We start from the raw sequence: 14,112 nt of genomic DNA on the forward strand, positions 1-14,112 counted from the left end.
GTCGCAAATTTTCATTATCATATTCGTAATCAGCGTTCAAAAATACAAAAAATAGTGTAGTTTCAAAAAAATCGGAGGGTTCGCCTATTCGAAACTCCACCCCGAACTTTCTTACACAGGGATTAATAATCTTAAACATTTTATAAAAGTACATAAGGACAAACTAGTCACAGAATCACATAACAATGTATATAAAATATCCTGTAAAGACTGCGATGCATCGTACGTCGGACAGACTTGCAAACTTTTAAAAACCAGAATTAACGAACATTATCGCCATATATACCGTATTACACAACAACATTCGATTACGAATCATAGACAATTAGGCCACGAATTTAATTGGTCTAAAATTGATATCTTGGATGACGAACCGATTTTAGGGAAAAAATTGATATCTGAAATGATTTATATCAAACGCCAAAAGAACAGTTTAAATCTACAAACCGATACAGATCCATTAGACAAAAAATATTTTCCAATAATAGACAACATGGAAAAAATTTAAGCTTCTACGACATTATTGTCTATACTTCGATCGTTAATCTTGTGCCTTAAAAAATTACACGTAAGTAATATCGTCACTATTGACAAGTGCGGCACGCTCGCTCGACACGCTCCTGAGATTACTTTTATTTGTCTAAGTACGTACGTCTACTTTTATGTAAATTCCTTTTAGATCTTATTATTTATAATTTTGTGACACAGTTACTGAAAATGGTCCAAATTTCGGACGTTTGAAACGTTTAATAAATATAATTCACATGAGATTCACGGAGTTATACAATTTGGCGCCCTTCACCCAGCGCATCGGCTCTTAGTTGCCCGTCTCATCATTCGTTAATATTATTTTATATTTAGAGCCTACTATATTAAGTTATTAAAAAAAAATTGTTTTTAAGAAAAAGTATGTAATTATTTACAATATACTTTTTTAAACGATTATTTGTTTTTTTTACACTAATTGATTTATCTCATTATTCTGTACAAAAAAATATTACGGTAAGATTATCGAAAACTAAATATTTTATGAGATATTTTATTTTTTATATCAAATTATGTCAGATCAAGATATAAAATAATATCAAAAAGTACTTAATAAAAAATACTTTATTATAGTGTTTTGAAAAGCTCTCGAGGTAAGCTATAAGCATATGCAATAAAAAATTGAAGATTCTATTAAAAAAAATAAAGTTGAACTCTATATAACTTTGGCACGTTCACTCAGGATCAAGCCAATGACATCATTTTATATCCTCTTTCGAATCAAACAACTTTTGTCTGAAATGTTTTTTTATATCTTTCGTATTTTCCGAGATACTTGCTTGGTGCGATTCAAATAAAACACTGTATATGCAGGGTGTCCGACAAGTAAGTGATCAAACAAAAGGTGGAAGTAGATTGGGTCAAACTGAAAAGAAAAGTCCTGTATTATTGTTTTCTATAACGTCTATTGAAGAAGTTATTATTGAGTAAAGTCTAGCCCCATCAGCGCCGACTTTTAACCGGACGCACGTCGGTGAGCTGTTCGCCTAGTAGTGTGCGTCGCTATAGCGACGAAGCATTCACGCACACTACCAAACGCGCGGCTAAAGGTCGGCGCTGATTGGGCAGATTTAATCAATAATAATTCCTTTACTAAGCGTTATAAAAAAAAACGGTTCAGGACTTTTCGACTTAGTCTGATCCAATCTACCTCCATCTTTCGTTGGGTCACTTACTTGTCGGACACCCTGTATATACAGAATGGGGCATTTTATAGTGACGCGAGCATATTTTTCGGAAACGAAGTGAGATATCAAAAAATGTTCCAGATAAAAGTTGTAGGGTTCCAAGAGGTATAACACCGTAACCTTAGATTGTTCTTGGAATGCGATTTTAAAGATCATTTCGAGGTCAATTTGGTTTTTTTTTTAATTGAAACTTAATAAAACAATACTTTAATATAATGTTTTGAAAAGCTCTCAAGATAAATTAGGAATTAAGAATATGCAATGGAAAATAAGGGGTTCCGTTAAAAAAAATAAAATTGAACTTCATATGACCATGGCACGTTCACTCAAGGTCAAAGCAATGGTACTATCTTATGCCCCTGTATATAGCAACGCTAAGAGAACGGTTCATATGATACACAAAGTGTCTGACCAAAAGTGGCTATCTTCTTTTTCGGCCCTACGAGATTTAAGTTCGTTTTATAAGAAAAAAAAAATCTTTTTGGCGTCATCTTGAATTTTACAGTTTTTTGCATATTCTTTTTAAAAAGCCAAGATTATACCAAAATTTTTTTATGGGAAGGACTTAAAAAGACAAACATTTTCACACCTCAAACGTTTTTTTAGAATTTTCCAAATAGGAGTAACAATTTTTTGAAAATTAACTTTTTCAAATTTTGGCTCTAAACATGAGGGCTGTATGATAAGTACCCGTGTTTAACGACTGATAGCGCCACTGACTCAAAATCTGTATACCATTGTTTAACACCATCTTTGGAACGAACCCAGACAGCACAAAACATCCTCAGGATCATCCTGAATATGTCCAGGACGGTTCAGGACATTTGTAGGATGTTTTAAGATATTATTATAAATATATTTATAAAAATTTAATATGCATACATAATTATTTTTAGTTGTGTCGGTTATTTAATATAATTTAGAAATCTTAAGTATTATAATAAGTATTAATGTCCTATAAATGTCCACTGGATAACCTCTGGATGTCTGTAGGATATATCTGCCCTGTCTATTATATTGGATGTGTTTTGGATTTCCAGGGGACATATACAGGGTGTCCCATTTTAAAGGACCCACTCAAATATCTCAGAAACACTGTGTTAAATCGAAAAATGTTTCAAACATAAGTTGTGGCTTCAAGGGGGCCATAAGATGGTGACAATGATTTGACCTTGGAAAATCATTTGAAGGTCATGTGATGGTCAACTTTAAAATCTTAAATGGAAACCCCCACTTTTTATTTAGTATTCTTGTAGCTTGCCTCGAGATCTTTCCAAAACACTATAATAAACTATTTTTTTATTCAGTATTTTTTGAGTTATTTTATATTTTAATCTTACATCTTTTGATATAAAAAATTAAATATCTCATAAAATAGTTAGTTTTTGATAATCTTACCGTAATACTTTTATGTACAGAATAATGATACAAATCAATTAGTATAAAAAAATAATAGTTTAAAAAAAAATTATTTACGATATTTTTTTAAACAATTATTTGTTTTTTTTTTTTTGCACTAATTGATTTGTCTCATTATTCTGTACATAAAAGTATTACGGTAAGATTATCGAAAACTGAATATTTTATGAGATATTTAATTTTTTATATCAAAAGATGTCAGATTAAAATATAAAATAACTCAAAAAGTACTTAATAAAAAAATAGTTTATTATAGTGTTTTGGAAAGCTCTCGATGTCAGCTACAAGAATACTAAATAAAAAATGGAGGTTTCCATTTAAGATTTTAAAGTTGACCTTCACATAACCTTCAAATGATTTTCCAAGGTCAAATCATTGTCACCATCTTATGGCCCCCTTGAAGCCACATAACTTTTGTTTGAAACATTTTTCGATTTAACGTAGTGTTTCTGAGATATTTGAGTGGGTCCTTTAAAATGGGACACCCTGTACATGTGCAATTAATTGTTAACATTAATTTCGTTTAATATTAACAATTGAATTTGATGCGCATTTTCATATATCCAAAATTATTATTTATTTAATATTTCATGAGAAATGTTACTGTTCGCAACATTCCAAAAACTTTACAAACAATAGTATTCAACCGCTAGTTCGTTTATTTACCGCTATGCGACACGCGAACTCGTATTTGAGATTTGGTCATGAGAATTATATAAAGCTTGCAAAGAGCAACTGACAGGAAATTACAAATGTAATTATTTTCTATCAGTTCAATTTCTGATGCAATCCCAACATAGGGAATTCAGATATTGGATTGTTTAGAAAATATTACACAACTCAAATCCGGGAGCCAAACCTAAAATATTCATGTACAGCACGAAAGCCTCAAATATTAAAGAACGGTGAACTATTTTTAATATTAGATTTTTAATATTGGCAGTAAATAACAAAACATAATTTTAATTTATATTTAAATTTTAAAATTTGCACCTTGAAACATACGAAAAATATCCCTAACATATCCTATAAAAATCCTTAAGATGTTCCACAGGATCTCCATGGATTCTCCAGAGGTTAATATACGGCTATCATTTACTCTTCCTCAGGACATCCAGAGGAGATCTGAGGATTACAATGGGATATCCTGAGGATATTCTACATGTATGTCCTGGATGCCCTTTGGTCGTCCTAAGGACATCCTTGTGCTGTCTGGGAAGCCTGTCAAAATTTCAAACAGATTTATCGAGTAGTTTTGTTTTGATAGTTGAAAGTGGGCAAGTTTGTGTTTGTTTGCAACCATGGAAAAAGAGCAATATCGGTCAGTGATTCGATTCCTTTTATTCAATTACACATACACGATTTATGCTTGTGTACGTATCCCCTCCACACGCACTAGCAGCGGGCACAAAACGCAAAACTTGCTATCTATGCTTAGGGGCGCCATAGGCGCCGAGCCTCGGAATGCGGGCGGCTGGTCGGCCCGCGACGCTGTTCGTAACGGTATCGTTACACTATTAAGCCGATGATTGTGCCCTTATTCTGGCAGAGGGGGTGCTGCGACTTAAAATTAAGGTACCTCTCCGAGAACATAGGCTTGTTATACCAGTCGAACTCAATGAGTCCATCTTTTATAATAATGGTAACATCTAAAAAATTCAATCGGTTGTCGGTACCCTCCTCGATTGTAAATTGCACTGTCGAATGAAAAAAGTTGAAAATATTTAATATGAAATTCAGCCCAGAGGAGGGAATCTCATTAAGCTCCAAATTTGGAGTTGTTCACGGGCTTCGAGTCCGTTAGCAGCTCCGTTCCATCCTATGTCCTGTATCCTTTATCCTGGATCCTGTAATCCCGTAGTCCTGTAGTCCTGTAGTCCTGTAGTCTTTTTTACCTTCTTATCTACAATCGATCTTTTAAGAATTGTTTTATCATCTATAAACTAGTTGATGGCCGTGTGACGAGTATTCGTCAGAGCCAACCTCCACACAAAGAAGCAGAAGAAGAAAAAAAAATTGACGATTCTTGACCTTTTTTTTATTTGTAACGTATATTTTTATCTTTGCCTCCTCTATCTTACGCACGGCTTCTATTAGCCCACTATATACTACTATTGTTATTTAATATTGTGAACCTTTATGATTTTATTACGTGTACTGTTTTTATCCATTTTTCTTTTGAAATATAATATATATTACACCGATTATTATGCATCAATTTTTAGTTACCGATGACATTTGACTTTTTTTATATCTGTACTGAAGATGGCCCGAAGATGGACTGAAACGTTTATTTATTAAATAATTAATTTTTAATTATTAGATTTATTTTGCGTCCTCTACCATACGCACGGCTCCTATTAGCCCGCTACATATTATTATTGTTATTTAACATTGTGAGCCTTTATGACTTTATTATATAATATTTTTTTCAATTATAAGCTCAATATATTAGTTTGTTGAAGTTAATAACAATAAATAAATGTCTACATATAAAAGATGCAAATATTTATACAATAATTAATCAATTCGTGTATTAACAAGCATACTCAGTTAATATTTTTTCTATTTTATTAGTTTAAAGAGTAAAAAAGTAGCAAAAAAGAGAAGAAAACAGTTTCAATCAAACTAAACATATTACAGAAAACACTTTATAGAAAAAAAATTTCTTTTTAAATTAGATAAACTAATAAACAAACTTCAAAGTTTGCAAATATTTAATTTATATATATAATATATGTATATATATTTAATTGATGTATGAAGTTATGAATTTTTATTTGCTTTTTATTTTTTTTATTTTTTTATTTATTTTTTTTTTTTTAAGTAAGCTTCTTTTCTCTTTTTTTCTATTAAAGTTTTAAACATATCTGGTTGATTGTTTAATTGTTTTTCATAAATTTGTGTTAAAGAACTGATTACTTTAAGTTTTTTTTTATCTTCCAGTTTACGACATTTTATGTCCATTCTTTATAAAATATCAATAGATTTCTGTTAAACCTAAAATCAAAGAGATAATCAATATTATAAAAATCAAAAATATATATGGTTATAAAATTCATATAAAATATGAAATTATGTATAAAAAATCAACTATTACTTGATATTATATCACTCAGCTGGATTGTACAGTGCATCGTACTAATGCTAGCAGTACTATCCCAGACAGCACAAGAATGTCCTTAGGACGTCCAAAGGGCATCCTCAGGACATCCTGTGTAGGATATCCTCAGGATATCCCATTGTAATCCTCAGATCTCCTCTGGATGTCCCGAGGAAGAGTAAATGATAGCCGTATATTAACTTCTGGAGAATCCAGGGAGATCCTGTGGAACATCCTAAGGATTTTTATAGGATATGTTAGGAATATTTTTCGTAGGTTTCAAGGAGCAAATTTTAAAATTTCAATATAAATTAAAATTATGTTTTGTTATTTACTGCCAATATTAAAAATCTAATATTAAAAATAGTTTACCGTTCTTTAATATTTGAGGCTTTCGTGCTGTACATGAATATTTTAGGTTTGGCTCCCGGGTTTGAGTTGTGTAATATTTTCTAAACAATCCAATATCTGAATTCCCTATGTTGGGATTGCATCAGAAATTGAACTGATAGAAAATAATTACATTTGTAATTTCCTGTCAGTTGCTCTTTGCAAGCTTTATATAATTCTCATGACCAAATCTCAAATACGAGTTCGCGTGTCGCATAGCGGTAAACAAACGAACTAGCGGTTGAATACTATTGTTTGTAAAGTTTTTGAAATGTTGCGAACAGTAACATTTCTCATGAAATATTAAATAAATAATATTTCTGGATATATGAAAATGTGCGCATCAAATTCAATTATTAATAGTAAATGAAATTAATGTTAACAATTAATTGCGCATGTATATGGAAATCCAAAAGACATCCAATATAATGGACAGGGCAGATATATTCTACAGACATCCAGGGGTTATCCACTGGACATTTATAGGACATTAATACTTATTAAAATACTTAAGATTTCTAAATTATATTAAATAACCGAAACAACTAAAAATAATTATGTATGCATATTAAATTTTTATAAATATATTTATAATAATATCTTAAAATATCCTACAAATGTCCTGAACCGTCCTGGACATATTCAGGATGATTCTGAGGATGTTTTGTGCTGTCTGGGATCTGTTTTGTTCAAAGTCGATTTCTTGATATTGATATTCTATTCATTTGATATAAATCAGAATACATAATTATTAAATAATTCTCTGATTTTTATATAATATGTTATATTTTACTATTTTTTTTACTTAGCTGCAATATGTTTCATTTTTTCCATTATCATTTCTAAATGCTTCTAAGGTAATTCCTCCTTCACTGTTTGCATTTAAATCTATTGAATTTATATAATCAATTATATGCTACATATATGTGTGTGTATACATACATACATACATACGTACATATGTGCCTGAGCATGCAAAATTTCAGCTCTGTCATTCGTAAAATATGATCGCTTCCCGTTTAAAAATTATTATAGCCTCGACATTTTTGTATATTAGGATTTTCGTTTTAAAAATCCCCTTTGAAACTATAAATCTTTTGTAGAAAATAATTTTTCGTAACTGTTCTAGACTCGAAGATATTTGAGACAGCAAGAGTTACTAGTCCACCTTGTATATAGAGGGTTTCCGACAAGTAAGTGATCAAATGAAAGATGGAAGTAGATTGGGTCAAATTGAAAAGAAAAATCCTGTACCATTTTGCGATTTTCGTAACAATTATTGAGAAATTAATTTAAAAAGACCGGCCAATTCGCGCGAGTATTACCGTACGGTAAGAAAGAACGGCCTGATATAGGCGGCATTGATATGTGGTTGGTAGGACGCGAAAATCCATTATGTACCGTTCGTACGTAACTTGTAGAATGTTCCTCTCAAAACTGTCGCGCGCCTGCTTTTGTCTCTTCTCGCTACGCGCTTATACACAACTTTTTTTTCAGTTTGAGCCAATCTACTTCCACCTTTCGTTTGGTCACTTACTTGTCGGACACCCTGTATATATAAGAGATGCAATGAATATATTTGACCGAATATCGAATATTTGACAAAGTCATGTGCCGAATAACCGGATATTTGGCGAATATTAGGCACAGTTTTAACGCCAACGGCTCAACATAGACTCGAAGACAATGCAGCGGGCGCGCGGCACTCCCAACCGTACCTCCCCGCATAAATACATTATATAACAATAAATGTGTTTTATTTTATTTAATTTTATTAGATATATAAATAAATTAGATACTCGAGCATGTTAAAATTACGCATCCGCGGCTGAGATGGTAACAGTCTATTAGCTACTATTTCCTTTCAATTTTACATTTAAAACTATTCCGTATTCGGTCGAATAGTATACTAATATTCGATGATCGGTCGAATAGTAAAAACATTACCGAATAGGTAGAATACCCCCAGATAACAAAATGTTAGCAGTAAGCGCGCAGATTGGCAGCAAATTTAATCAGAATCTCATACCAAAACTATAGTCATCTGTGTCCGCATTAAGTTTGTGTTTTGTCGACAAAGCCTGCTGACAGGCAATGTGAGCAGATTGACAGCAGAAATCATGCAAAGCTTATGCGCAATCTGATGGCAGATTGATAGTAAAAATCGAGCAGTTTTTAGACATTTATATAAAATAGTACATTTAAAAGGATTTAAACATTTAAAAAGTCTCAACCCCAGGTATCAAAATGACGATAAATTTTGGTCACAAAATAACCAATTAGACGTCTTAAAGTTTGGTCTCATAAGATTCATAAGACGTCAATAGTCGATATGTCACATTCACGGGACGTCATTTTCTGACGTTTGTATTAATAACATATAAATATATAATATTAATAACATATATTAATGTAATATATATAGCAAAATTTGAATAATTTAATTTATAAAATTAAATTAAAATTAAAAAAATTTTGTTTATATAAAAGTTAATTTCTATTTCATATTTTAAGTAGATATAATAATGAACGATTTTCACTTATTTGGATAATTTCTTTCCGAATAAATGAAAATCGGACATTTATCTGTCCAATTTTCCAAAAATCAGTTCAATATCTGAATTCCCTGATACGGGAATCATATCAAAAATTAAACCGATAGAAATAATTACGATAATGACAGGTTTTCTAAACACATAGTCGTTAACTTTAACTATTAATATCTCGTTTCGCAAGGCAGAGCAGCACGTTTTTCTGCTATTTTTTCGTTTTTTTGCAAAAACGCGTCAAATGAGCATAATTTTATTGATATCTGAGATGAGGTCGCTAAACTGAATAATTACCGATTTTATCTTTCTCAGACATTTATCTTCCCGATTTCTAAGAAACAATCAGTCCAATATTTTAAGTCCTTATGTTGGGATTGTATCAGAAATTAGACTGATAGAAATAATTACATTTTTAATTTTCTGCCAGTTATTTTTTGCAAGCTTTGTATAATTCTCATGACTGGGTAAAACTTTACAAAAACTTTACAAAAGGACCCATCCTCAATAACTTTGACTTTGACATATATTGTCAAGGTTATTTATTAAAAAGTTATTAACAATCAAATTATACGATAAAAACAAGTATCAAAATGATGACGTGCATATTTTGATCAGTCTGGTTTAATCGTTCAAATTCTTCATCTTGCAAATTACATGCATGGGCGCAGTGAGTTCCGACTCCCCTATGGGAGGGCTCCATTTCCGGAAGATATAACCTAACCCAAACCTATTTCTGATTTAAAACTAGACGTTGCTTTGCGCAGAAAATTGCAAACTCATGTAAAGTTGTATAATTATAAACCTTGTTTAAGTAGTCAGAACTTTTTTTTACTAACCTAGGATTTTATTCAGTAAACATATAAATATATAGAGTAGCTCTAAAGTCTGGCTCCACAATTGGATCTCGGACACGGCTTTAAATATGGAAAAATGTTTCAGACAAAAGTTGTAGGATATTGAGGAGGACACATGATAAAAATTATGGACTTGACCTTGAGTGACCTATTGAAGGTCAAGTGAAACTCATCGGTGTTTTTTTAAATGGAACCCCCCATTTTTATTGCATATTCTTGTAGCTCTCGTCGAGACGTTTTCAAAACGCTACCTATTTTTGCTCTTTACGCAAGTCATTCCCAAGATATGAAGCTTCAAAGTTGACATACCACCGGCATTCGCATTACTCAAGGTGTACCGCATGGAGGTTGCACGATCGGATTTACGCCTCTTGTGTGTGTGTGTGTGTGCGCGCGCGCGCACGCGTGTGTGGCACAGTAGAGATAAGGATCCCACGGTTCGTCACTCCCGTAGTTTTTTTCGCCTCCAAACCCTCTCCACTGTGTGTGTATGTGCGTGTGTGTGCGTGCGTGTGTTGTGGCCCTAAAAAGGACCAGTTTTGTGTGTAATGTGTTTCTTCATTCAAAATTCTCCCCCCTCCCCTCTCTCTTTCACTGTCTCTCTCCACCATTCTTCTTCTCCTTCTACTTACTTAGTTATTTTTTTATCGTTATTGCAGAAGATGCTCAAAATGAGCACCATTAACTTCCATGCAGTGAAACAAGCGATCGTGAAACTCTCTCCTTACATTCTGAAATGTTTGAAGAGAAATGTCTCTACAAGTTACAACTATCTTATTTCGGAGTTTCTTGATTGGAGTCGTCCCGATTGCGCACATTACCGATCGGACACGACAATATTTCCCGATCGGACACAGGCCATTTTTTAATGAGTAGTAAGATTCCACATAGGTTTACAACTTTCCACGCGAAGCGAGATTCAACGCAAACCTATGTATCTAGTTCTTTGATAGTGGTGCCCCCCTCCCCGTAGAGGGGGGGGGGAGCGGAACCCACTGTGTCCACGCATACATTTTCCCATCTACACAATGATTATAGGATGGACCTAGCTTCGCGATGAAAACTGTGTCCAATCGGAACTGTGTCCGATTGAGCCTGTGTCCGATCGGGCCTGTGTCCGATCGGGAAGGTGTCCGATTGGGTCTGTGTCCGATCGGGCCTGTGTTCGATTGCAACCATATGTGTCCGATCAGAATTGTGTCCGATTAGGTCTGTGTCCGATCGGGCCTGTATCCGATCGAGCCTGTGTCCGATCAGGCCTGTGTCTGATTGCAATCATATATGTCCGATCGAGCCTGTGTCCGATCGGGCCTGTGTCTGATTGCAATCATATATGTCCGATCGGAATTGTGTCCGATTGGGTTTGTGTCCGATTGGGAAATATTGTCGTGTCCGATCGGTAATGTGTGCAATCGAAATTCACTGCCTCGATTGTATCTGGAAACGTTCTGAAAACTACGATTTTAAATAACCCCACAAGAAGAAATCGTTAGGGGCTAAATCGGGAGACCGTGGGTATCATTTAATTGGACCCCTGCTCCCGATCCACCTGTTTGGATAATTTTCGTCTAAATAATTGCGCACGTCATGATGATAGTGTGCAGGACAGCGGTCCTATTAAAAATGGATGTTATCGAATTCTAATTGGTCATCCTCACCAACAGCGTTCTCAGCAACTTGAATTATCAAAGGATCAATAACGTCTCGCAGCAATATTAAATAAAATTTGTCTGTTAAATTTTCATTAATGAACAAAGATCCAATTACCTAAAATGACGTTTCAAACATTTAACTTCTGAGGCCGTTGCGTATGTTCTTCTCTGTAAACGTGCGGGTTGAAATCGGACCAATACCTAACATTATGTTTGTTTATCTCACCGCTTAAATAAGAAGTACTTTTGTCACTAAAACAAATATTTTTCAAATAATGTTCATCTGTGCAATGAGCGTGATCATTATTTCACAAAACTGAATATGGCGATCATAGTCGCCATCTCCAAGTTCATGTTTTATTTGCACTTTGTAAAGATGAAATTTATGTTTTTTTACAATTTTACCAATTGTGCTGTACGGGATATTACTTTCATTATATAAATCGGCTATGGACTGTTAAGAGTTTTTTGTAACACGACCAATAATTTCAATAACTGTATTCTCGTCGACTTTAGGTCTTCCGCTACGTGGCCGGTCTTTAACACTCTCAGTTTCGCGAAATTTGGTCACCAACTTGGAGACTTATATTCAATAGGACGATCAGGAAAGAATTCATTAAAACGCCTTGCGGTTGCGTGATAAGCGCAGCCACACTCCCCATAAAGAAAAATAATTTCCACTTTATCCTCCTTAGATCGCGATATAATTCAATACTTAACTTATTTAGAAAAATTTAATTTATTTCAGAAAAAATATTACGATCTTCTTCCAGTTTTCAAAAAACCTGTTGCTGAGAAAGGATTTTCCTAAAAAGAAGGCTTTCTTTTCGCTCTATTTTTGTTGTTGTATTGGACGATTCTAAGAAAAAGAGTGAGGATTCGCTCACTTACATTAGTTATTTTCATATTTCGCCTTCCTTTGTCATTTTTCTCCTCAAACATTTCAGAATGTAAGGAGAAAGTTTCACGATCGCTTGTTTCACTGCATGGAAGTTAATGGTGCTCATTTTGAGCATCTTCTGCAATAACGGCAAGAAAATAACTAATGTAAGGGGGAAGAGAAGAAGAAAGGTGGAGAGAGATAGTCAGAGAGAAAGACGGGGAGGGGGAGAATTTTGACTGAAGAAACACATTACACACAAAACTGATCCTTTTTAGGGCCACAACACACACACACGCGAGCGCGCGCGCGCTCACACATTGGAGAGGGTTTGGGGTCGGAAAATATTACGGGAGTGACGAACCGTTGGATCCTTATCTCTACTGTGCCACACACGCGTGCGCGCGCGCGCACACACACACACACACAAGAGGCGTAAATCCGATCGTGCAACCTCCATGCGGTACACCTTGGGTAATGCGAATGCCGGCGGTATGTCAACTTTGAAGCTTCATATCTTGGGAATGACTTGCGTAAAGAGCAAAAATAGGTAGCGTTTTGAAAACGTCTCGACGAGGGCTACAAGAATATGCAATAAAAATGGGGAGTTCCATTAAAAAAAAACACCGATGAGCTTTAATTTTTATCATGTGTCCTCCTCAATATCCTACAACTTTTGTCTGAAACATTTTTCCATATTTAAAGCTGTTTCCGAGATCCAGAGGTGGGGTCACTTTAGAGATATCCTATATAAATAAGGAAGGAATATATTTAGAAATTAACAATACATTTTATATACAGGGTGTCTGATAATTTTTGACACATTCAAAAGTAAAAGTAGATTGACTCAAACTGAGAGGGAAAGTCCTGTACTATTGTGTGATTTTCGTAATAATTATTGAGAAATTAATTAAAAAAGATCGACGAATTCGCGCAAGTATAAGCGCGCAGTGAGAAAAGACAATCCAAAAGTAGATGCGATAAAGTTTTGGGAGGAGCGCTCTACAAATAACAATAGTTACGTACGAGCGGTACATAATGATGGATTCGCTCATATCAGGCCTTTCGTTCTCACCGCATGGTAATACTTGCGCGAATTGGTCGATCTTTTTTAATTAATTTTTCAATAATTATTACGAAAATCGTAAAATGGTACAGGACTTTTCTTTTCAGTTTAACCAAATCTACCTTCACACTTCGGGTGTGTCAAAAATTATCACACACCCTATATGTATGTACATGGTGTCCAAAAATTGCATATAATTCATAGAAATTCATTTGTTAATAACTGTTTAATAAACAACGAGCGACGGCTAAAACCTTTTGGAGGTTACTCAGGGTCATGACCTTAACAGCATATGTCAAGGTCAAGGTCATTGAGGCTGGATCCGTTATTGTAAAGTTTTACCCTATTTTTTTGTAAAGTTTTTGAAATATTATACGCAGTAACATCTCTCATAAAATATCAAATAAGTAATAATTTTGGATACATGAAAACATGCACATTAAATTTAAATATTAATATTAAATGA

This window comes from Polyergus mexicanus, unplaced genomic scaffold (genome assembly GCF_030449975.1).
Source record: "Polyergus mexicanus isolate NDT 795.1 unplaced genomic scaffold, iyPolMexi1.0 SCAF_10, whole genome shotgun sequence".
Taxonomy (NCBI): Eukaryota; Metazoa; Arthropoda; class Insecta; order Hymenoptera; family Formicidae; genus Polyergus; species Polyergus mexicanus.